The 26759-nt window shown below is 44.0% G+C and overlaps 1 pseudogene; it reads left to right on the top strand.

Annotated features, from left to right (window-relative positions):
- Window positions 1–1045: 1045 nt before the first annotated feature.
- LOC142741726 (uncharacterized) overlaps window positions 1046–26759 on the top strand; it is a 36315-nt pseudogene continuing 10601 nt past the window's right edge.

Below are 26759 nucleotides of genomic sequence, written 5' to 3'. Positions count from 1 at the left end.
TCAGGGAATAGCTCTTTTTGATTGGACATTGAACAAAGTTTGCCTCCTTTTGCGATTTTTGATTGGATTAAAAATAGCTTTTACTGAAAATCACTTTTACTGAAATTTACTTTTCACTGCCATTCACTTTACAATTTGCATTGAAGTACACACTTGCCTGATCGTGATTTTTGATTGGTTGAAAAACAAACCAACACGATTTTTGATTGGTTGTAAAACAAACCAGTAGTGATTTTTGATTGGATTGGACATTTCACAAAGTTGCCTCCTTTTGCAGATTTTGATTGGTTTAAAAGTCACTTTGATTGGTTGAAAAACAAACCACTAGCGATTTGTGGTTGCATTGGACATCGAACAAAGTTTGCCTCCTTTTGCCACTTTTACTGAAATTGACTTTTCACTGACCATGGCTCCCAAAAGAAAATCTCCTGAACAAAGAGAAGGTCGACACTTCGAGCAGCAGAAACGTCAGAAATTACCAATGCTCGGCTTGAAGATCAAAGAATGCGACAAGCGACCGCAAGAGCTGAAGAAACACCTCAAGCGACTGATCGTTGGTTCGAGCACAAGGAGCAAGAAATATTGTTTCTCGACGAACATCTTGGGATTGCATGAACAAAGCTGCTATGCAATACGACCCAACAATTGAATATGATCTGCACGACTTGGTCAATATTGGAAACATGGACATGACCCATAAACATTGTGAAGCCCAGAAATGGGAGTCAGAGCCACCTGGCATGTGCTGCTCTGCTGGCAAGGTTCAACTACCCCCACTTACTGCACCACCAGAACCACTCAAGTCACTGATGGCTGCGAACACTCCCCAAACTAAGCACTTTCTGGGAAATTTGAGGCGCTACAACTCTTGCTTTCAGATGACTTTGTTTGGTGTGAATGAAATTCGAGGGAGAGGCTTCATGCCCACCTTCAAAATTCAGGGACAAGTTTGCCATCGACTTGGATCGCTCCTGCCATTGCCCAATGAACCACCAAAGTTTCTGCAGATTTATTTCATGAGCGATGAAAAGCTTAAAGTTCAGCAATGACAGAGCAACGTCCCTGGAACTCATCCCTGGAACTGCAGCAGATGCTTCACGAACATGACTGTTATGTCGAGATATTCAAGAGCTCTTTGGAAATGATGACTTCGGATAACTACAAAGTGGTCATCAAGGCTGACCGAAGGCCAAGAGGAGAGCATGAGCGGTGATACAACGCATCAACTCTCAATGAAGTTGCTGTCGTCATCGTTGGGGAATTTGAAAATCGGGATATTGTGCTGCAGAAGCGTGATAATCAACTGCAGAGAGTTTCTGAAACCCATCGATCATATGACGCCCTTCAGTACCCACTAATCTTTTGGCAAGGCGAAGACGGATACGATATTCAAATCTTCCAAACAAATCCAAGTACCGGAAATGTTACCGCTGGGAAAAAAGTTTTGTGCATGGCCTTCTACGCCTATCGAATTATGATGCGGGCGAGCCATTCAAATCACCTCTTGATGTGCCAAATTCTTTTCCATCAGTTTTTGGTTGATATGTATGCCAAAATCGAAACGGAGTGAGTTTGCTTCGTCCGTTTTAATCAGAAGGCACTTCGCACTGAAAGCTATATCCACCTTCAAGATGCTGTCGTCAACGATGGAAACACGAGCAATGCAATGTTGGTCAGATGGTTATCTTGCCTTTTAGCTTCACAGGGAGCCCTCGACATATGCACGAATACACTCAAGACTCCATGACATATGTGTGAAAATACGGAAGGCCTGACCTGTTTATTACTTTTACGTGCAACCCAACATGGAAAGAAATTTGCCAAGAGCTCTTGCCAGAACAATCGGCGACTGATAGACACGATCTGGTAGCCCAAGTCTTTCAAAAAAAGGTTATCAAGTTCATGAATGTCCTCACGAAGGGCAAGGTATTTGGAGAAACTCAATGCTTCATGTGTACAATCGAATGGCAAAAACGAGGTTTGCCTCACGCACATATACTGATCTGGCTGAAGGAGAAGATCCGACCAAATCAGATCGATTCTGTCATTAGTGCAGAGATCCCAAATGCACAAGAAGATCAAAAGCTATTCGACATCATCATGAAGAACATGGTCCATGGACCATGTGGAATACTGAATCCAAGCTCCCCATGCATGAAAGATGGCTTCTGTACAAAGAGATTCCCAAGACAGCTGATCCATGAAACTCAGTCTGGAGATGATGGTTATCCACTTTATCGCAGAAGAAAAGTGGGAGAAGGCGGGTTCACTGCATTGATGAAGATGAAGATTGGCAATAGTTACCAGCACATCGAGGTCGAAAATAGACGTATTGTACCCTACTCGCCATTTCTTTCCAAGACCTTTCAATCTTACGTCAATGTTGAATATTGCAACTCAGTTAAGGCGATCAAGTACATCTGCAAATATGTCAACAAAGGATCGGATCAAGCAGCATTTGGCTTGGAAAGACAAGAAAGAACAACTTATCAAATCAATCGCCAAGAAAGACAAGAAAGTACAATTGATGAAATCGATCGCTTCCAAACTGGACGTTGTTACGTCTATGGCCGGAGGTCGTCGTTCTGACTTACCCCTTGACAATCTCAGCCATGGACGTCTCTCTTCTCGGCATTCACTCCCTCCAGGGAGATGCCGACACTCTCTTCTGGGTCCTCGGACTTTGTTCCGCAGGGCGCGTGCACGGCCTTAAAGGTCCAGTACGTGTCCAGCTGCCTAACATCAATTATCAGCCCAAATGGCTGCTGGACTATAATAAGGGGCCATGCCCACTGGTTGCTTGCCGGAGCGTTGTTGTATACCCTAGTTAGTCTTGCTAAAGGTCTCCCAGTGTTTTCCATGTTCCCAGTGTTACCCGTTCCTGCTGCTTATACCCTATATCCCGTGCTATCGTTACCTGCTGTGAAAGTCAAGTCGTGTCTTCCCACTGCATCCGCGGCATCACCTGCTGTGAAAGTCAAGTCGTGCTCCTGCCACTGTCTACCTTGCCTCAGGTACCCGTTCAGAACTATAGACATTGTTTTGTACCTTGTTGGCCAGCTGCTATAGGCTCTCCCACTCCTAAGCCTGCCATCCTGAGTGGTGGAAGATGGAGTCAGTCTCACAGACATAGAAGCAGATGCAGACTGATTACCTATGGGCGTTGACACAGAAGCTGTGTCTGGCAGATCCTTTACAGTACCCCCCCTTTTATGAGGGGCCACCGGACCCTTTCTAGATGGACCTGGTTTATTGGGGAAACGAAGGTGGAACCTCCTGACCAATATCCCAGCGTGAACATCCCGGGCGGGTACCCAAGTCCTCTCCTCAGGCCCGTATCCTCTCCAATGGACCAGGTACTGGAGGGAGCCTTGGACCATCCTGCTGTTCACAATCTTGGCCACCTCGAATTCTACCCCCTCAGGGGTGAGAACAGGGACCGGAGGTTTCCTCGAGGGAGCCAAGGACGGGGAGCAGCGTTTAAGGAGGGAGGCATGAAACACGTTGTGTACTCGAAAAGACGGGGGCAACTCCAGTCGGAAGGAGACAGGGTTGAGGACTTCAATGACCTTGTACGGCCCTATAAACCGGGGAGCAAACTTCTTGGACGGGACTTTAAGGCGCAAATCTTTTGACGATAGCCACACCAGATCCCCGACCACAAACAAGGGGTTAGCAGAACGTCTTCTATCTACCTGAGTCTTTTGTATGCTCTGGGACGCCTCTAGGTTCTTCTGAACCTGGGCCCAGACTGTGCGTAGTTCCTGATCAACGACCTCTACCTCGGGATTGTTGGAACTACCAGGTGAAACGGAGGAGAACCGTGGATTAAACCCAAAATTACAGAAAAAGGGGGAAACCCCTGACGAGTTACTGACCCGGTTATTAAGGGAAAATTCGGCGAGGGGAATGAATGAGACCCAATCATATTGACAGTCAGAGATAAAACACCTTAAATATTGTTCTAGAGACTGATTAGTCCTCTCAGTTTGGCCATTAGTTTCAGGATGGAAGGCAGAGGAAAAGGACAGATCAATCTCCAACTTTTTACAGAAGGCTCTCCAAAACAATGAAACAAATTGTACCCCTCTGTCAGAAACAATATTGACAGGGACCCCATGGAGACGCAGGATGTGTATGACAAACAAGGTAGCTAACGTCTTAGCATTGGGTAGTTTCTTGAGGGGCACAAAGTGGCACATCTTACTGAAGCGGTTTACTACAACCCACACCACCGACTTGCCTTGAGATGGAGGCAAATCGATGATAAAATCCATGGAGATATGGGTCCAAGGTCTCTGGGGAATGGGCAAAGAACATAGTAAGCCCGCTGGTCGGGACCTGGGAGTCTTGGACATAGCACAAACTTCACAAGCGGCAACGTAGGCCTTAACGTCTTTAGGCAACCCAGGCCACCAATAGTTTCTGCCAATGTGGTGCTTGCTACCCAGGATGCCTGGATGACCAGATAGTGCGGAGTCATGATTTTCCCTAAGTACCCTTAGCCGGAATTGCAGGGGAACAAACAGCTTGTTCTCAGAAAGGTTCCCGGGAGCTGAACCTTGATCAGCCGCAATTTCAGAGACTAAATCAGAATCAATAGAGCAAATGATTATACCTGGAGGCAAAACACAAGCAGGATCTTCCTCCGAAGGAGGGCTGGCCATGAAGCTACGCGACAGTGCATCAGCCTTAATATTTTTAGACCCAGCCCTACCCTTAGGGAGCTTAGCTCCTGGTACCAAATCAATTGCGCAATCGTATTCTCTATGAGGAGGTAACACTTCGGAGGCCTCTTTAGAGAAAACATCAGTGAAGTCCTGAACAAACTCAGGTAGAGTGTTCACCTCCTCAGGGGGAGAAATAGAATTAACAGAAAAACATGACGTCATGCATTCATTACCCCATTTGGTAAGATCCCCAGTATTCCAGTCAAACGTGGGATTATGCAACTGCAACCAGGGAAGGCCTAAAACCAAATCGGACGATAATCCCTGCATCACCAGTACAGAGCACTGCTCCAAATGCATGGAGCCAACAAGGAGTTCAAAAACAGGGGTATGCTGTGTAAAATAACCATTAGCAAGAGGAGTGGAGTCGATACCCACTACCGGGACAGGTTTAGGCAAATCAATCAATGGCATAGCTAGAGACATAGCAAATTCCACAGACATAATATTAGCAGAAGACCCTGAATCCACGAAGGCACTGCCGGTAGCAGACCTACCACCAAAAGAGACCTGAAAGGGAAGCAAGATTTTATTACGTTTCATATTTACGGGAAATACCTGTGCGCCCAAGTGACCTCCCCGATGCCACAGCAGTTGAGTTTGCCAGCAGATTACTCAATCTGGGGAATGGAGATGTTCAAGTTGACAATGGGACGGATCTGATCAGCTTCCATGATGATTTCGCAAATTTTCCCAATTCGGTGGAAGAGCTTACAATCAGTGTCTTTCCCAACATCGCCTTCAACTACAGAGATCATAAATGGTTATGTCAACGGGCAATACTGGCTACAAAGAAGGATTCTGTCAACGTCATCAATCAGCAAATTAAAATGACTCTGCCAGGTCAAGAAAAGTTGTACAAGTCCACCGACACAGTTATTGACCCCGATCAGGCGATGTACTATCCGACAGAATTTCTCAACTCTCTCGAGCCGGCTGGCTTACCTGCTCATCTATTGATGTTGAAGGTTGGTTCACCTATCATGCTGTTGAGAAACATTGACGCTCCGAAACTTTGCAACAGGACGAGGCTGTGTGTCAAGAAGTTGATGGATCACGTCATCGAGGCCACCATACTAACAGGATGTGCCAAGGGGGAAGTTGTCTTTATTCCTCACATTCCCCTCGCTCCAAATGATGTTCCTTTCGAGTTCAAGCGGCAACAGTTCCCAGTACGCCTAGCCTTCACAATGACAATTAAGAAGGCTCAAGGTCAATCCCTGAAAGTGGCAGGAATACACCTTCAAAGTCCCTGTTATTCCCATGGGCAACTATATGTTGCTTGCTCCAGAGTTGGCACTGGAAAGAATCTGTACATCTTGGCACAGGATCAAACGACAAAAAACATTGTTTACAAGAAAGCGTTGGAATAGAAACATGCAGTCCTAAATCAACACTATATAAATCTGTAATGAATATATTGCTACATTTCTTTTCTTTTATGCTTCCAATAACATTATTTACACTCTCTAGCAATTCAATTCATATTGAGAGGTAGCAATTAAATTTATACTGTGAGGTATTTAAATAGTGAGCTTTTCCTCTATCTATACCGTAAGTCAACCTCCCGAGCAACGCCGGGTATAAAAGCTAGTAGATTTAGATGGAGGGAAACTGTAGCATAAACAATTACCCCTGCCTATCTGGTATCATTATATGACGTTATTCAGTGCAGTAGTGTTGCTGCTTCGTGCCACCTCAAAACTCATTACAGGTATGAGTTTTGGTCTCATGTTTTCATTGTTGAGATATTTTTGGTAGGATGTAAGAATTTTACTGAAAAAATAAAACCATACTAATTATCATAATGGGGTTTTCAGATTATGCAGTCTTTATACCCTGGGTTGGTCATGTAGACATTCCGTGTGCCATTGAATGTTGCTACCTTTGAACATGTCCATAATACAGCATGAGATAAATTTGGAGGCACATGAATGAATGTACAGTATGGTCCATAGAAGACCATGGGTGTTGTATAAAAGGGAATATACTATTAGAAAATGATTTTTTTGTTGTTTTATTTTATGTGATTACACATAAAATAAACGTTGATATTCAAGATTTTATATTGGCAACTAGAGCCGTTACAATATGCTAAGACTTTTGCTAAATTTTCAGCATTTCTCTGTAGACTGGGACAATATGAGCAGAGTCCTCCCATTATTATTAGAGGGGGGGTGAGTTAAGGGCCTTTTACACCGGCCGGTGCAGTGAGCGTCGATCAACGATGCGCTCATTTGCTCCGGTCACACGGATCAATGGATGGAGACGAGCGGTCGTCACTCCAATCGCTCGTCCCCATACGTTATCATGTCGGCAGTGCTGCCGACAACGATAATATTTAACTTTTTTAAAACGATACGACCAGCAGATGATCAGCGTTTGCTCGATCATCTGCTGATCTTTCCCCTGTTTACACAGGGCAATTATCGGCAACTACACCGATAATTGTCCTGTGTAAAACCCCCTATAATGACCATTCGATTGTACTGCTGGAGGCCTAGATAAAGTAGGATAGCAACACTATACAAACAGATAAGGCTCTGTATGCATCTCCCTTGCCATTCTCTGGCTTCTGGGCCAGGGGACTTCACTACATCACTTCCTTCCTGAATACACTAATAATCTGTGGCATTTCAGCAGCTATCAAGCGCACACCGTGCTGCACTGTCTATACTGACAACAAAGGATGGAAGTGTTTGCCTCCACTATGGCCGCCAAAGTTTTTAAAAATAAATACATACAACATTAAAAAAAATAAACACATTCTCTTCTTTAGACTTACATTTAATTAACAAAACTAAAATACATGACACGTTCCCCTTTAAGGATCCATACAATATAGATCTGGAATACAGCAGTGTGAATGAGGACTAAATTTCTAAAGATAAGTGATCGAAAATGGATCAGAGCCTTTTCTAATAGAGCCAATCCTTTGGCCCATTTACACATAGATATTGGCGCTATGATTGGTCAGTTTTGGTATTAAAACAGCTTTGTGTAAACCCAGGATATCATAACGTGATATTCTCAATGTGACTTTGTAGTATTGGTGGAATACTTGCTGAGCTTCATGATGTCATATGCTGAGTACAAGTTTTATTCTTTAAACCCACTTTATTTTTTCTGTCTTACCTTTACTCTGAAGTTAGAATTTACAGTTCGTGCATGATGGAAATGCAGTCCGGAGGTTGTGAATTTCCATCATTAGTAAGCCAGTGTTTGTTGTAAGACAAAAGATCTGTGTACTCTTAATAACCACTGTGGAAAGTGTGCGCAGGTCTAGTTTTCCAATAGTCTGACTCCAGCACTGTCGATTTAATTTTTTTAATTTTTTTTTGTTTGTTTTAATGCAAGGAAATCAAAATTGTTTGTTGTGGTCGAGACAGGTGGGTTTGAGCTGGTTGATGTGCGCAAACCATCATCTCTACGTAGCACTTCTTAAAGATTTCCCCCCTACGCATTTACTTTCTCACGCATTTACTGAACACCAACAAAGGCTGTTTTGCCTTTTACAGTAATTACTAAATAAAGGACCACAGTATATTTTAAGCACAAGTCACCCCGGAAACCTTTAAAGGAACAAGATGCAAAGTTTTAATGTCCAAAGACACATTGCGGTGGGGACTGGGACCTGGACTGACACAGGTTTTATCCACGCTGGGTAAAAATGAAAAGCAATGATCAGTAAATGGTCTCATAACGTTGTCCATATGAACTTAAAAAACAAAGCAGTATTGAGAACAAAGTGAAACAGGGTGGCCCAGCCTATCAAAGTAATTAAACTGCATATGTTATGTTCCTATCAATATGGGCTAGTGGTATGACCATAAAATTTTTCCTGGTACATCAGGTATCTCCTCTAAGCTGCGGTAGATTTTCTGTAACCTTAAAGTGAATGTTCACCTTTTAGCCCTTTCAGGACCGAGCTCATTTTGGCATTCAGGACCAGCCACATTTTTTCAAATCTGATATGTGTCAATTTACGTGGTAATAACTCTGGCATGCTTTTGCTTATTCAAGCGATTCTGAGATTGTTTTCTCATGACATATTGTACTTTATGTTATTGGAAAAAATTTGGTCACAAAATTCATTGCTTATTTGTGAAAAACACCAAAATTTTGAGAAAATGTGCAAAAATTATGATTTTTCTAATTTGAAATGTATCTGCTTGTAAAACAGTTAGTAATACCACACAAAATAGTTACTATTTCACATATCCAATATGTCTACTTTATATTTGCATCATTTTTTGAACATTATTTTATTTTTCTAGGACGTTACAAGGCTTAGAACTTTAGCAGTAATTTCTCACATTTTCAAGAAAATTTTAAAAGGCTATTTTTCAAGGACCAGTTCAATTCAGAAGTGGCTTTGAGGGCCTTATGTACTTGATACACCCCATAAATCACCCCATATTAAAAACTGCACCCCTCAAAGTATTCAAAACAGCATTCAGAAAGTTGTTTTTTTAACCCTTTAGGCGCTTCACAGGAATTAAAGCAAAGTAGAGGGGAAATGTACAAATTGTATTTTTCTTGCTGAAATTCATTTGTAATACATTTTCCTCTGTAACACAGAAGGTTTTACCAGAGAAATTCAACTCAATATTTATTGCCCTGATTCTGCAGTTTTTAGAAATATCCCACATGTGGCCCTTGTGTGATAATGGACTGAAACACCGGCCTCAGAAGCAAAGGAGCACCTAGAGCATTTTGGGGCCTCCTTTTTTTAGAATATATTTTAGGCACCATGTCAGGTTTGAAGAGGTCTTGTGGGGCCAAAACAGCGGAAATCCCACAAAAGTGACACGGTTTTGGAAACTACACACCTCAAGGAGTTTATCTAGGGGTATAGTGGGCATATTGACCCCACAGGTCTTTTGCTATATTTATTGGAGTTTGTCTGTGAAAGTGAATATCTACTTTTTTTCTGAAAAAATATTAAAAAACTTAATATTTGCAAGGAATAAAGAATAAAAAGCACCCCAAAACTTGTAAAGCTACTTTTACCGAATACGGCAATACCCCATATGTGGTACTAAACTGCTGTTTGAACCCACGGCAGAGCTCAGAAGGGAAGGAGCACCATTGGGATTTTGGAGCGCAGATTTTGCTGGATTGGTTTTCAGTGCCATGTCGCGTTTGCAACACCCTGGAGGGACCAAAACAGTGGAAACCCCCCAAAAGTGACCCCATTTTGGAGACTACACCCCTGAAGGAATTTTTCTAGGGGTATAGTTAGCATTTTGACCCCACAGTTTTTTTGCTAAATTTAGTGGAATTAGACCGTGAAAATGAAAATCTACTTTTTTCTGAAAAAACATAGAAATGTTTAATTTTTACAATGAATAAAGGAGAAAAAGCACCCCAACATTTGTAAAGCAATTTGTCCTGATTACAGCAATACCCCATATGTGGCAATAAACTGCTGTTTGGACCCACGGCAGGACTCAGAAGGGAAGGAACATTATTTGGCTTTTGGAGCTCAAATTTAGCCGGAATGGTTTTCGGGTGTCATGTCGCATTTACAAAGCCCCTGAGGTACCAAAACAGTGGAAACACCCCAAAACTGACCCCATTTGGGAAACTACACCCCTTAACTCCTTCCCGCTCCTGGACGTACTATTAGGTCATGGCAGCTGTATCGTTCGCGCTCCATGACCTAATAGTACGTCTCGGGAGTAACGGCCGTTTCGGCTGTCCTCCCGACACATACAGGAGCTGTGACAGCTGCTGTTTTGTACAGCAGCTGCCGCAGCTCCTACAGCGGGGACCAATCGCTGTGTCCCCGCTGATTAACCCCTTAAAAGCCGCGTTCTATAGAGATCGCGGCTTTTTAGGAGTTAAGCTGCCATCGCCGGCCTGCTACACGATAGCGGCCGGCGATGGTGACTATGGCAACCGGACACCAAACAATGGCGTCCGGCTATGCCATAGACGGAAGCCTAGTGGGTCCTGACAACGTCAGGACCCACTATGCTTGCTGTCAGTGAGTAGCTGACAGTTCTAATACACTGCACTATGCATGTAGTGCAGTGTATTAGAATAGCGACCAGGGCCTCCTGCCCTCAAGTCCCCTAGTGGGACAAAGTAATGAAGTAAAAAAAAAAAGTTAAAAAAAGATGTGTAAAAATAAGAAAATAAAAGTTTTAATAGTATTAAAAGTAAAAATCCGTAACGGCCTGAACTACAAAATTATTTTGTTATTTATCCCGCACGGTGAACGCTGTAAAAGAAAATAATAATAAACCGTACCACAATCACAATTGTTTGGTCACTTCACCTCCCAAAAAATTGAATAAAAAGAGATCAAAAAGTCGCATGTACCGAAAAATGGTACTGATCGAAACTACAGTTAGTTACGCAAAAAATAAGTCCTCTTACGGCTTTATTGATTAAAAAATAAAAAAGTTCTGGCTCTTAGAATAAGGTAACACAATAAGTGAATGATTTTTTACAAAACGTATTTTATTGTGCAAACACCATAAGACATAAAAAAAAAACTATAAACATCTGGTATCGCCGTAATCGTATCGCCCCGCAGAATAAAGTGAATATGTCATTTATAGCGCACGGTGAAAAATAGAATAAAAAAACAATAGTAGAATTGCTGTTTTTTAGTCACCACGCAACCTAAAAATAGAATAAAAACTGATCAAAAAGCCGCATGCACCCCAAGAAAACTACAATGGATTCCTCAAGGGGTCTAGTTTCCAAATTGGGGTCACTTTTGGGGGGTTTCCAATGTTTTGGCACCACAAGACCTCTTCAAACCGGACATGGTGCCTAATAAAAAAGAGGCCTCAAAATCCTCTACTTGCTCCTTTGCTTCGGAGGCCGGTGCTTCAGTCCATTACCGCACTAGAGCCACATGTGGGATATTTCTCTAAACTGCAGAATCTGAGCAATATGTATTACGTTGCGTTTCTCTGATAAATCCGTTTGTGTTATAAAAAAAATGGTATAAAGCGGATTTTCTGACAAAAAAAATAATGTAAATTTCACCTCTACTTTGCTCTAAATTTCTGTGAAACACCTAAAGGGTTCATAAACTTTCTAAATGCTGTTGTGAATACTTTGAGGGGTCTAGTTTCTAAAATGGGGTGTTTGATAGGGGTTTCTAATATATGGGCCCCTCAAAGAAACTTCAGAACTGAACTGTAACATAAAAAAATAAATAAATTAGGCAATACTTCGCTTCTTACATTATGCTGATAATGAGCCGTGCCCACCCCAAGATTACCCCAGTTTTGACCGTTTGTATAAACGGAGACCCCTATTAGACCGTTTCAGTGCCCAGTTTTCCCAAGCATACACCCCCGAGAAGTGTATTTCTATTGATGAGTCCCTGGTACATTTTAAAGGGAGGGTTCAATTCCGCGAGTAGCTGCCGGGTAAGAGGGCAAGGTATGGCGTGAAGATGTATAAGCTGTGCGAGAGTGCATCAGGGTATACCTACAGGTTTAGGATATATGAAGGAAAGGCCACCTCCAAACCAGACTGCATCCTGGACTACAATAGGTACATGGGAGGGGTGGACTTGTCAGATCAAGTCCTGAAGCCCTACAGCGCCATGCGGTGTGGTATAAGAAGCTGGCCGGGCACATCATACAGATGGCTTTGTACAATGCGTACGTGCTACGTCGATGTGCAGGCCAGATGGGAACTTTCCTGGAATTTCAAGAGGTGATTATCAAGAACCGAATCTTTAGGGAGCAAGAAGGGGGGGCACCCAGTACTTCTGGAAGCGGGGCCACACACATCGTACCAGAGCGGCAACACTTTCCAGGAGAAGTTCCCCAAACTGGCAAGAAGGGAAAAAGTCAAAAGAGGTGCAAAGTCTGCTATAGGAGGGCGATAAGGGATGACACAATATATCAATGTGACACGTGTCCCGAATAACCAGAGCTCTGTATGAAAGAGTGTTTTAAAATTTATCATACATCCCTTGGTTTATAATTTACCCCAATTTTACTTACCCTGATGCACTCCGCACAGCTTATCCCCCCTCGTCTTTCCCCTCTGAGCCCTGCTGTGTGCCTAGGCAGCTGATAACAGCCACATGTAGGGTATTGCCGTACCCAGGAGAACCCACATTACAGTTTATGGGGTGTAGGTCTCCGGTCAAAATGCTCACTACACCTCTAGATGAATGCCTTAAGGGTGAAGTTTTTAAAACGGGGTCACTTCTTGCGGGTTTCAACTGTACTGGTACCTCAGGTGCTTCTGCATACATGACTTCGCACTAGAAAATCCCCAGTAGGCCAAATGGTGGTCCTTTCCTTCTGAGCCCTCCCATGGGCCCAAACGGCAGTTTATCACCACAAATGGGGTATTGCGGCACTCAGAACAAATTGCGCAACAGAATGGGGTGTTTTGTTTCTTGTGAAAATAAGAAATTTTCAGCCAAAACTACATATTATTTGAAAAAAATAATTTTGTTTTCATTCCCAGCCCAATTCAAATAAGTTCTGTGAAAAAACTATGGGGTCAAAATGGTCACAACACCCATAAATGAATTCCTTGAGGGGTGTAGTTTCAAAAATGGGGTCATTTGTGGTTGGTTTATCACCACAAATGGGGTATTGCCGCACTCAGGACAAATTGGGTAACAAAATGGAGTATTTTATTTCTTGTGAAAATAAGAATTTTTGAGCTAAAATGACATATTATAGGAAAAAATATATTTTTTTTTTAATTCCCAGCCCAATTCAAATAAGTTCTGTGAAGAAACTATGGGGTCTATATGGTCACATTACCCATAAATGAATTCCTTGAGGGGTATAGTTTCCAAAATGGGGTCACTTCTGGCAGGTTTCCATTGCTTTGATACCTCTGGGGCTCTGCAAATGTGACATGGCACCCGAAAACCAAACCAGCAAAATCTGTACTCCAAAGAACACACAGCGCTCCTTCCCTTCTGAGCCCTCCCATGGGCCCAAACGGCAGTTTATCACCACAAATGGGGTATTGCCATACTAAGGACAAATTGGGCAACAAAATGGGGTATTTGGTTCCCTGTGAAAATAAGAAATTTTGATCACAAATGACATTTTATTGGAAAAAATGAATTTTTTTTTCATTTCACAGCCCAATTCAAATACGTGCTGTGAAAAAAATGTGTGGTCAAAATGGTAACAACAACCATAAATGAATTCCTTGAGGGGTGTAGTTTCCAAAATGGGGTCACTATTGGGGGATTCCTACTGTTTTGGCACCTCAACACCTTTTCAAACCTGGCATGCTGCCTAAAATATATTCTAATAAAAAAGAGGCCTCAAAATGCACTAGGTGCTTCTTTGCTTCTGGGGCTTGTGTTTTAGTCCACGAGCGCACTAGAGCCACATGTGGGACATTTCTAAAAACTGCAGAATCTGGACAATACATATTTAGTAGTATTTCTCTGGTAAATAAAATTGAAATTCAGCAAGAAAAATGAAATTTGCAAATTTCACCTCCACTTTGCTTTAATTCCTGTGAAATGCCTGAAGGGTTAAAAAACTTTCTAAATGCTGTTTTGAATACTTTGAGGGGTCTAGTTTATAAACTGGGGTGTTTTATCAGGGTTTATAATACATAGGCCCCTCAAAGCCACTTCAGAACTCAAGAGGTACCTTAAAAAAAAGGCTTTTGAAATTTTCTTAAAAATATGAGAAATTGCTGTTTATGTTCTAAGCCTTGTAACGTCCAAGAAAAATAAAAGAATGTTCAAAAAACGATGCCAATCTAAAGTAGACATATGGAAAATGTGAACTAGTAACTATTTTGGGTGGTATAACTGTCTGTTTTACAAGCAGATGCATTTAAATTCTGAAAAATGCTATTTTTTCAAAATTTTCTCTAAATTTTGCAATTTTTCACCAATAAACACTAAATATATCGACCAAATTTTACCACGAACATGAAGCCCAATGTGTCACAAGAAAACAATCTCAGAATTGCTTGGATAGGTTTAAGCATCCCGACGTTATTACCACATAAAGTGAAATATGTCAGATTTGAAAAATGGGCTCTGAGCCTTAAGGCCCAAACTAGGCTGCGTCCTTAAGGTGTTAAGGAATCTATCTAAGGGTATAGTGAGCATGTAGACCCCACAGGTCTTTTGCAGAATTTATTAGAATTAGGCCGTGAAAATGAATATCAACATTTTTTCCTCAAAAATGTTGCATTTTTTCATTTTCACAAAGGATAAAGGAGAAAAAGCACCCCAAGATTTGTAAAGCAATTTCTTCCAAGTACGGCTATACCCCACGTGGTCATAAATGCTTTTTCAGTAGAAATTAATTAACCCTTTCAGGAGTGATCCATTTTTTGCTTTTACATTTTAGTTTTTCCCTTCCTGCTTTCCAAGAGCCATAACTTTTTTATTTTTCCATCAATAAAGTAGTGTGAGGGCTTATTTTTTTGCGGGAGGAGTTTTAGTTTCTAGTGTCACCATTTAAAGGACCATTTAACCCCTTCCCGCCATTTCACGTACAGTTACGTCATGGGAGATTGCCTTTTCCCGCATCTCTACGTAAATGTACGTGAAGGAGATGAAGCTGGCTCAGGAGCTGAGCCAGCGACATCACCGCCGGGTGACAGCTGTATGTTAAAGCTGGCACCCTGAGGTATCGGCCAGGACCGGAGCTAGCCTCCGATCCGACCGATTAACCCCTCACATGCTGCATTCAATAGAGATCGCAGCATGTGAGGAGTGTAATGGCAGGAAGGAGGTGAAGGGAAAGTGAGCCCTAATCTACCCACCGCCCTGTCCCTGCCTACTTGCAACGACCCGCCCTAGGCGACGGGGTACAACTGGGCGGCGGTCCCTACGCTGTCTAAGTGCACGGGAGAACAAACAGGGAACACGCAAGGGAAGGGGTAGTAGCCACGGAACGCCGCGAGGAAACGGAGCGGTGAATGAGTAGTCAGGACCAGGATGAAGTGGAGTATACCAAAGTGAGCACGGAGAAGGAAGCAAGCCAGGGGCAAAGCAAAGCAGGTTAAGCGGAACTGCAGCAAGGCAGAAGCACGGCAGAAGCAGGCTGGAGCAAGCAGCAGTGAGGCCAGGAATCCAGAAGAATTACAAGCACTGAGGAAGAGAACACGGCAGGTAATAAAGGACAGGGGGCGGAGCTAACTCCGACTGACCAGGCCGCGATAGGCTCTCCCACTCCTGAGCCTGCCACCCTGGTTGGTGGGAGATGGTGTCAGTCGAACAGGTCTGGCCTCAGGTGTGGATTGATTAATCCCAGGAGTATACCTAGACGTAGTACCTGGCAGATCCCTAACAGTACTCCCCCTTTTATGAGGGGCCACCGGACCCTTACTAAGAGGACCCGGTTTAGTAGGGAAGAGAAGGTGGAACCTCCTGATCAATACCCCAGCGTGAACATCACGGGCAGGTACCCAAGTCCTCTCCTCCGGCCCGTATCCTCTCCAATGGACCAGGTACTGGAGGGAGCCCTGGACCATCCTACTGTCCATAATCTTGGCCACCTCGAATTCCACCCCCTCAGCGGTGAGAACGGGAACAGGAGGTTTCCTCGAGGGGGACCAGGATGGGGAGCAGCGTTTAAGGAGGGAGGCATGGAAGACGTCATGTATGCGAAAGGATGGGGGCAGCTCCAGACGGAAGGATACAGGGTTGAGGACTTCAATGATCTTATAAGGTCCAATAAATCGGGGAGCAAACTTCCTGGACGGGACCTTAAGGCGCAAGTTCCTGGACGACAACCAGACCAAATCCCCGACGATAAACCGGGGGTTAGCAGAACGTCTACTATCCGCCTGAATCTTTTGTGCGCTCTGGGACGCCTCTAGGTTCTTCTGAACCTGGGCCCAGACAGTGCACAGTTCCCGATGAACATCCTCTACCTCAGGATTATTGGAACAACCAGGGGAAACGGAGGAGAACCTTGAATTAAACCCGAAATTACAGAAAAACGGGGAGACCCCTGACGAGTTACTGACCCAGTTATTCAGGGAAAATTCAGCAAGGGGAAGGAATGAGACCCAATCGAATTGACAGTCAGAGATGAAACACCTTAAATATTGTTCCAGGGATTGGTTAGTCTTTTCCGTTTGGCCATTAGTTTCGGGATGGAAGGCGGAGGAGAAGGACAGATCAATCTCCAACTTTTTACAAAAAGCTCTCCAAAATAAGGAAACAAATTGTACCCCTCTGTCAGAAACGATATTGACTGGGGCCCCATGGAGACGCAGGATGTGTTTCACAAACAAAGAAGCTAACGTCTTGGCGTTAGGTAGCTTCTTAAGGGGCACAAAGTGGCACATCTTGCTGAAGCGGTCTACTACCACCCACACCACCGCCTTGCCCTGAGATGGAGGCAAATCGGTGATAAAATCCATGGAGATACGGGTCCAAGGTCTCTGGGGAATTGGCAAGGAACGTAGTAGGCCCGCAGGTCGGGACCTAGGGGTTTTGGACCTAGCGCAAACCTCACAAGCGGCGACGTAAGCCCTAACGTCTTTAGGCAACCCAGGCCACCAATAGTTTCTTGTAATGAGGTGTTTGGTGCCCAAGATGCCAGGATGACCAGATAGAGTGGAGTCATGGTTTTCCCTGAGTACCCTTAGCCGGTATTGCAGGGGAACAAACAGTTTGTCCCCAGGGACGTTCCCGGGAGCTGCACCCTGATCAGCCCCGATATCAGAAGCTAAATCAGAATCCGTGGCAGAAACGATTATACCAGGGGGTAAAATACAAGCAGGATCCTTCTCAGAAGGAGGATTGGCCATGAAACTACGTGACAGAGCATCAGCCTTAATATTCTTGGACCCAGCCCTATAGGTAACCAAGAAATTAAATCTGGTAAAGAATAGTGCCCACCGAGCTTGTCTAGGATTAAGCCTCCGGACCGATTCTAGGAAAACCAGATTCTTGTGATCCGTAAGGACCGTTACCTGGTGTCTGGCCCCCTCCAGGAAGTGCCGCCACTCTTCAAAAGCCCATTTAATGGCTAGAAGTTTGCGGTTGCCAATATCATAGTTACTCTCCGTGGGCGAAAACTTCCTAGAGAAGTAAGCACAGGGGCGGAGATGGGTGAGGGAGCTGGTACCCTGGGACAAGACGGCCCCCACTCCCACCTCGGATGCGTCAACCTCCACAATAAATGGCTCCTCTTGGTTGGGCTGAATCAGCACGGGGGCCTAGATAAAGCACTTCTTGAGGGTCTCAAAGGCCTGGACGGCCTCAGGGGGCCAATGGAGGACATCAGCACCCTTGCGAGTAAGGTCCGTAAGAGGCTTAGCGACGACCGAGAAGTTGGCAATAAATCTCCTGTAATAGTTGGCGAACCCTAAAAAACACTGTAACGCCTTAAGGGAGGCAGGTTGGACCCATTCCGCCACAGCCTGAACCTTGGCAGGGTCCATGCGGAATTCATGAGGAGTGAGGATTTGCCCTAAAAATGGTATCTCCTGTACCCCAAAGACACATTTTTCAGTCTTAGTAAACAGATTATTCTCCCGAAGGACCTGGAGCACCTTCCTGACATGCTCCATGTGGGAGGACCAGTCCTTGGAAAACACCAGTATGTCATCAAGGTACACAACAAGAATATTACCCAGGTACTCTCTCAGGATTTCATTAATAAAATTCTGGAAGACAGCAGGGGCATTACACAAACCAAAGGGCATGACCAGGTATTCTAAATGACCCTCGGGTGTGTTGAACGCAGTTTTCCACTCATCCCCCTCTTTGATGCGGATAAGGTTATATGCCCCCCCGTAGATCGAACTTAGAAAACCATTGGGCTCCCTGAACCTGATTAAAAAGATCCGGAATCAAAGGAAGTGGGTACTGGTTCCTTACGGTGACCTTATTCAGGTTACGATAATCAATGCACGGCCTAAGACCACCATCCTTCTTCCCCACGAAGAAGAAGCCAGCACCTACAGGAGAAGTCGAGGGGCGAATGAAACCCTTGGCCAGGCATTCTTGGATATACACCCTCATAGCTTCACGTTCAGGACATGAAAGATTAAATATCCTACCCTTAGGAAGCTTGGCACCAGGCACCAAATCGATGGCGCAATCGTAATCTCTATGGGGGGGCAACACCTCGGAGGCCTCCTTAGAAAACACATCGGCGAAGTCCTGAACAAACTCAGGAAGCGTGTTTACCTCCTCCCGGGGAGAAATAGAGTTAACAGAAAGACATGACATAAGACATTCACTACCCCATTTGGTGAGATCCCCAGTATTCCAATCAAACGTGGGATTATGCAACTGCAACCAGGGAAGACCTAATACCAGATCAGACGATAATCCCTGCATCACCAGTACAGAGCACTGCTCCAAATGCATGGAGCCAACCAGGAGTTCAAAAACAGGAGTATGCTGAGTAAAATAACCATTAGCAAGGGGAGTTGAGTCGATACCTACTACAGGGATAGGATAAGGTAAATCAATAAAAGGCATCTTTAGAGACATAGCAAATTCCACAGACATGATATTAGCAGATGAGCCAGAATCCACGAAAGCACTGCCCGTGGCAGACCGGCCAGCAAACGAGACCTGAAAGGGAAGCAAAATTTTATTGCGTTTCACATTAACGGGAAATACCTGTGCGCCCAAGTGACCTCCCCGATGATCACTTAGGCGCGGAAGTTTTCCGGCTTCTTATTCTTGCGCCTGGGACAGGTGTTCAGTAGATGCTTGTCGTCCCCACAGTAGAAGCAGAGACCATTCATTCTGCGAAACTCCTTACGTTGTCGAGGGGACATGGAGGCCCCGAGTTGCATAGGTACCTCCGAGTCCTCCGTGGAGGGGCGAGGAGACGGGACCTCGGGGGGGATCGCAGAAAAGTCAGAGGGGAGCACATTGAAGCGTTCAAGCTGACGTTCCCTGAGACGTCGGTCAATTCGTACTGCTAGGGCCATAACCTGGTCAAGGGAGTCAGAAGAGGGGTAGCTAACCAGCAGATCCTTCAGGGCGTCAGATAATCCTAACCTAAACTGGCACCTTAGGGCCGGATCGTTCCACCGAGAAGCTACGCACCACTTTCTAAAATCAGAACAGTATTCCTCAACCGGTCTCCTACCCTGACGTAAGGTCACCAGCTGACTCTCGGCTAAAGCAGTCCTGTCAGTCTCGTCGTAAATGAGTCCGAGGGCAGAGAAAAAACGATCAACAGAGGAAAGTTCAGGGGCGTCAGGAGCCAAGGAGAAGGCCCACTCTTGGGGCCCTTCCTGGAGTCGGGATATGATGATACCCACCCGCTGGTTCTCGGAACCTGAGAAGTGGGGTTTTAGGCGGAAATACAGTCTGCAACTCTCCCGGAAGGAGAGAAACGTCTTACGGTCCCCTGAGAACCGGTCAGGTAACTTGAGGTCGGGTTCTAGAGGTGAGGTGAGGGGCACCACTAAGGCAGCGTCACCCTGGTTGACCCTCTGGGCCAGGGCCTGGACCTGTAGGGAGAGGCCCTGCATCTGCTGGGTCAGGGTCTCAAGGGGGTCCATGATAGCGTCAGCGTAGGAGAAATGGTAGACTAGGTAGGGGCTTGTAATTATGTAATGGCAGGAAGGAGGTGAAGGGAAAGTGAGCCCTAATCTACCCACCGCCCTGTCCCTGCCTACTTGCAACGACCCGCCCTAGGCGACGGGGTACAACTGGGCGGCGGTCCCTACGCTGTCTAAGTGCACGTGAGAACAAACAGGGAACACGCAAGGGAAGGGGCAGTAGCCACGGAACGCCGCGAGGAAACGGAGCGGTGAATGAGTAGTCAGGACCAGGATGAAGTGGAGTATACCAAAGTGAGCACGGAGAAGGAAGCAAGCCAGGGGCAAAGCAAAGCAGGTTAAGCGGAACTGCAGCACGGCAGAAGCACGGCAGAAGCAGGCTGGAGCAAGCAGCAGTGAGGCCAGGAATCCAGAAGAATTACAAGCACTGAGGAAGAGAACCCGGCAGGTAATAAAGGACAGGGGGCGGAGCTAACTCCGACTGACCAGGCCGCGATAGGCTCTCCCACTCCTGAGCCTGCCACCCTGGTTGGTGGGAGATGGTGTCAGTCGAACAGGTCTGGCCTCAGGTGTGGATTGATTAATCCCAGGAGTATACCTAGACGTAGTACCTGGCAGATCCCTAACAAGGAGTTTATAGCCATCGGCACCCCAGCAACGTGATCGCTGGGTTGCCGGTGGCTGCAAAGGCGATCGGAGGGCTAATATTTACCTCCCGGTCCGCCAATAACGGAATCCTCCTATGCCCCGTCGTCGGCGGGGCCCAGGAGGCTTCCGGTACCATCGGCAAGATGGCGCCGGCTCAGCTTCCGGCTCAGAAGCTGAGCCGGCGTCATCAGCAGTGGGTGTCCGCTGTATGTTACAGCGGACACCCCGATCTATCGCCAGGAACCGGAGCTAGCTCCGATTCCTGGCATTAACCCCTTCAATGCAGCGATTCAATGCAATCGCTGCATCAAAGTGGTTTGTATGCAATCGACTGCTACTATGGCAACAGGATGCCTAACAATGGCTTCCTATCTGCCATTACGTTAGCCGATTAGGCCCCGCCCGGAGGCGGAGCCTGATCGGCTTGCTGTCAGTGAACAACTGACAGTTCTAATACATTGCACTACATAGGTAGTGCAATGTATTAGAACATCAAACAAACAGTTGGACCTTCAAGTACCCTAGTGGGATTAAAGAAAAGTGTAAAAAAAAGTGTAAAAAAAGTAAAAATAAAAGTTGTAAAAAATACAATAATAGTTTCAAATAATAACACAAAACACAATCGCCCTTTTTCCCTTATCAAGTCATTTATTATTGAAAAAAATAATAAAGCCATACATATTTGGTATCGCTGCGACCGTAACGACCTGAACTATAAAAATATTATGTTATTTATCCTGCGCAATGAACGCTGTAAAAAAAATAACTACAAAATACTGACATAAGTGCTATTTTTTGGTCACTTTGTCTTCCAAAAATTGAAATAAAAAGTGATCAAAAAGTCGCATGTACCTAAAAATGGTACCTATAAAAACTATAACTCGTCTCGCTAAAAACAAGCCCTCATATAGCTCCGTCGACGAAAAATTTAAAACCGTTATGGCTCTTACAACTTGGCGACAGAAAAAATCCATTCTCTTTACAAAAGTTATTTTATTGTGCAAAAAGTTGTAACACATAAAAAGTGCTATAAATTAGGTATCACCGGAATCGGACTAACCCGCAGAATAAAGGTAACATGTAATTTATAACACATGGTGAACGCTGTATAAGAAGAACTAAAATATGCCAGAATTGCTGTTTTTTGGTCACCTTGCCTCCCAAAAAAAAAGGATAACAAGTGATCAAAAAGTCGCATGTACCCCAAAATGGTACCAATAAAAACTATAGCTCGTCACACAAAAAAAAACAGCCCTCATACCACTACGTCTATGAAAAAATAAAATTAGTCAAGGCACCAATAAGCCAGGAAATAAAAATATGCAGTTGTGCCGGCCCGAGGGGAACGTTTCTTCTGTTTCAAGTGGCGATTTATCAAGGCCCCTAAAATTAGGGAACCAGGAAGGGGAGGGCCAAACATATCTGCAGGAAGTGAGGGCGCCCGTATTATACCAGGACAACACTTTCCCAGCAAAATTCCCCAAACTTCAAAGGTGCGGAGTGCGGACCAAAAGGGGAATAAGTAAAGACCATTTATTAGTGCGACACCGGCCTGTGCAGAAAGGATTGTGTCACAGCGTAACACACATCTATGGATTATTTTATTGTTTTTTTTTACCCCACTATACCACCTGACTATGCCCCTTATATACTCCGCCCGCCTTACATGTACCCCCACATTATAAACGGAAACACCAGTAAGACTCCAAACAAAACTACTACAAGCAAAATCCACGCTCCAAAAGCCAAATGGCGCTACCTCCCTTCTGAACGATACAGTGTGCCCAAACAGCAGTTTACTTCCACATATATGGCATCGCCATACCCGGGAGAACCCTTTTAACAATTTTTGGGGTGTGTGTCTCCAGTGGCACAAGCTGGGCGCCACATATTGGCATATCTATTGAAAAACCATTTTCACTCTGCAACATCGAGTGCACAACAATTTATGACCACAAATGGGGTATTGCCGTACTCCAGAGAAGTTGCTTTACAAATGTTGGGGTTATTTTATTCCTTTATTTGTTGAGAAAATGAAAAATGTTGAGCTAAAGCTACTTCTTATTGGAAAAAAAAGGATTTTTTTTATCTTCACTGCCCAATTCTAATAAAATCTATGAAATCCCTGTGGGTTCAAAATGCTCACTACACCCCTAGATGGATTCTTCAAGGGGTGTAGTTTCCTAAATGGAGTCACTTTTTTGGTGTTTTCACTGTTTTGGTCCCTTAGGGGCTTTGCAAATGCGACGTGGTCTCCGCAAACCATTCCTGCTAAATTTGAGCTCCAAAAGCCAAATGGCGCTCTTTCCCTTCTAAGCTCCGCCGTGTGTCCAAACAGCCGTTTATGACCACATGCGGGGTATTGTTTAACTCGGGAGAAATTGCTTTACAAAAGTAGTGGTGCATTTTCTCCTTTTAGTCCTTGTGGAAATTAGAAAAAATTAGCTAAACCTACATTTTCTTTGAAAGAATGTAGATTTTCATTTTCACGGCCTACTTCCAATAATTTCTGCAAAAAACCTGCGGCGTCAAAATGCTCACTATAGCCCTAGATAATTTCCTCAAGGGGTATAGTTTCCAAAATGGTGTCACTTTTGGGGGATTTCCACTGTTTTGGTGCCGCAAGAGCCTTTCAAACCAGACATGGTGCCTAAAATATTTTCTAATAAAAAGGAGGCCCCAAAATCCTCTAGGTGCTCCTTTGTTTCTGAGGCCTGTGCTTCAGTCAATGAGTGCACTAGGGTGACATGTGGGGTATTTCTAAAAACTGCAGAATCTGGGCAATAGATATTAAGTTGCATTTCTCTGGTAAAACTTTCTGTGTTACAAAAAAAATAGATGAAAAATGAATTTCTGCAAAAAAAAAAAGAAATTTGAACATTTCACATCTACTTTGCCTTAATTCCTGTGAAACATCTAAAGGGTTAAGAAACTTTCTAAATGCTGTTTTGAATACTTTGAGGGGTGAAGTTTTTAAAATGGGGTGACTTATCGAGGGTTTCTAATATATAAGGCCCTAAAATCCACTTCACAACTGAACTGGCCCCTGTAAAAATAGCCTTTTGAAATTTTCTTGAAAATGTGAGAAATTGCTGCTAAAGTTCTAAGCCTTGTGATGTCATAGAAAAATAAAAGGATGTTCAAAAAACGATGCCAATCTAAAGTAGACATGTGGGTGATGTTAATTATCAACAATTTTGTGTGGTATTACTACTATCTGTCTTACAAGCTGATACATATCAATTTTGAAAAATGCAAATTTTTGCAATTTTTCGCTAAATTTTGGTGTTTTTCACAATTAAATACTTAATGTATCGAGCAAATTTTGCCAGTAACATAAAGTCCAATGTGTCACGAGAAAACAATCTCAGAACCGCTTGGATAGGTAAAAGCATTCCGGAGTTATTACCACATAAAGTGAAACATGTCAGATTTGAAAAAATTGGCTGTGTCCTGAAGGCCAAAACAGGCTGTGTCTTGAAGGGGTTAATGTACTAGGAAACTGAAAATAAAATTCTTTGCAGGCTGAAATTGGAAAAAGCTGTGATTCCTCCATTGTTTTTTGGGTTTCGTTTGTACGGCTTTCACCAAGCGGTAAAAACAACAACTTAATTTTTTTCTGAGACTTAATACGATTAAGGTGATATCAAATTGATACAGTTTTTTTTATATCTTACTACTTTTACAAAGTAAAAACTGTTTGTTAAAAAAACAAAACGTTTTGTTTCACCACATTCCGGGAGGCATCAGTTTTTTTTTATTTTTTGGTCGATTAAGCGGTGTGAGGGCTTATGTTTTGCGGGACGAGCTGTAGTTTTTATTGGTACCATTTTTTTTTACATACAAGTTTTTGATCACTTTTTATGATTTTTTTAAAATGCTAAGGTGACCAAAAAAACCTGCGATTTTGGCATTTTAAATTCTTTCTTTTTTACGGCGTTCCCAGTGCGAGTTAAATAATAGTATATTGTAATAGTTCGGACTTTTACGTATGCAGCAATACCAATTTTGTTAATTTTTTACATTACTTTAGAGGAAACATGAGAAAGAGGGATTTTTTGGACTTTAAATATATTATATATTTTTTTCACTAATAATAACTTTTTGAACTTTTTTTTACACATTTTATTAGTCCCTTTAGGGGACTGGAATGAGCGATCATTAGGTTCCTCAGAAAGGGAATGCCTGCAGGCAAACGGAACCCTATTTCCTGACCACCCAATTAATAGTAGAAATAAATTAGAATTATAACCTTTATTGAGCTACGTGTAGCAAAGACAAACTATACACACAAATTTTAAAATTACACTGCCGCAGACGAAGTCAGTATATCAGCTGGAAGAAACCAGCAGAGTGTCTGAAAATTGCGATGTATGCCGAGTAACAGCAGACAGTCTGTGCAAGGGCAACAAGTGCCTCTAATTATATATAGACAGAGATCTGGCTGAGGCAGGGATTTAAAAATTAATAAAGCCCCCCCGACATGTTTCGCTAACTCGTAGCGTCCTCAGGGGTACACGGGGCTAATGGCGGCGCCGCGAGAAATCTGCTCCTCTTATGGGAGTGTAGCATGACGTGAGGTGGGTGTGTGGGTGGCCGCCAATCAGGCGAGGCCAAACATCGGAAGCATCAGGGGAGAGTGAGCATCCAATGAGAGGCAACGTACAAGGCAGCCAATGGCAGCCTGTGAATTGCGCAGTAGTATAAACACAAATGCCGAAATAGTTTAAAGACGGCACGTCTGCGCAGTAGAGCGGCTGAGGGACTTAGGGCAGGGCAGGACAGGGCTAGATGATAGCGGGGCACAGAAGAACAGCGCATGCGCAATAGGGGCAAGGCCGGACTTAATGCAGGGAACAGCTGACAGCCACAATAGAAACCCCACGTAAAAAGTGGGGTATGCCCCATCCAACTGCGATTTGTCTGTGCACAAATCCATGCAGAGATCCATTGTAGCGTTACATGCAAAGTCAGGTGCCCAAGTGTCCCCTACAATAAAAGTGTAAAATACATGCTGCCCTTAGAAAAGCCAACCAACAGCAGCGGCTCATCCACACACACACCTCGGGAATGGTATTGCACAACAGTAATAAATGATAAAGAAATAAATTATAAAGAATGTCATGGCATTAACATCCACCCTCAGTCACAGATTGTAATAGAGCAGAAAGAGAGCCGCCAAGCTCATAATATGTATAGTTTGGTCATCCAAGATCAGTGGATCAGAATAGATAAACCTGATAGGTTGTTGAAGTGCTGAAGAAGCACTGGTCTATTCTCACTGCTGACCCTCCCCCCCAAACTCTTTCCCGACATCTCCTTCCCACTCACCATGTTTGCTTTCTCAACCAATCAATGAGGTGTAACTTTTTTTTTCACTTTTATTTTACTGTAAGTGAAGCATAAAGTCATTTGTACATTTTACAAGCAGTATAGTTCTATGTGCGGTCCTTATTTCGCGGATCCGTGATATGCAGCCGTATAAATGGCAACGGATGTGTGCTTGAGGCCTTAGGCCTCATGTCCACTTCAGTTTTTTTCGTCAGGGTGCTATACGTTGTTTGAACTGATAGCACCCTGACAAATTAATTTCAATTGGTCCATGCAAACTTCCGTTGTTTTAACGGAACCGTGTCGCCGTTCCCTCAAAAATAGGGCAGGTCCTACTCCTCCCCGTTTTTGACGGAACAGTCTCAACCTTTGCATTGGTTTGGTCCGTGAAACAACGGACTGCACACGGAAGCCATCCGTGTGAGGTCCGTGATTCATGGAACCGTCATTAGCAGCAGTACAACGGCCGACGGACACACACCTCCACACACACACACACACCTCCACACACACACACCTCCACACACACACACACCTCCACACACACACACACCTCCACACACACACACCTCCACACAC

Source organism: Rhinoderma darwinii, chromosome 2, assembly GCF_050947455.1.
Source record: "Rhinoderma darwinii isolate aRhiDar2 chromosome 2, aRhiDar2.hap1, whole genome shotgun sequence".
Taxonomy (NCBI): Eukaryota; Metazoa; Chordata; class Amphibia; order Anura; family Rhinodermatidae; genus Rhinoderma; species Rhinoderma darwinii.
Note: the sequence above shows the minus strand (reverse complement) of the source record. Positions and strands in the feature narration are given on the sequence as shown.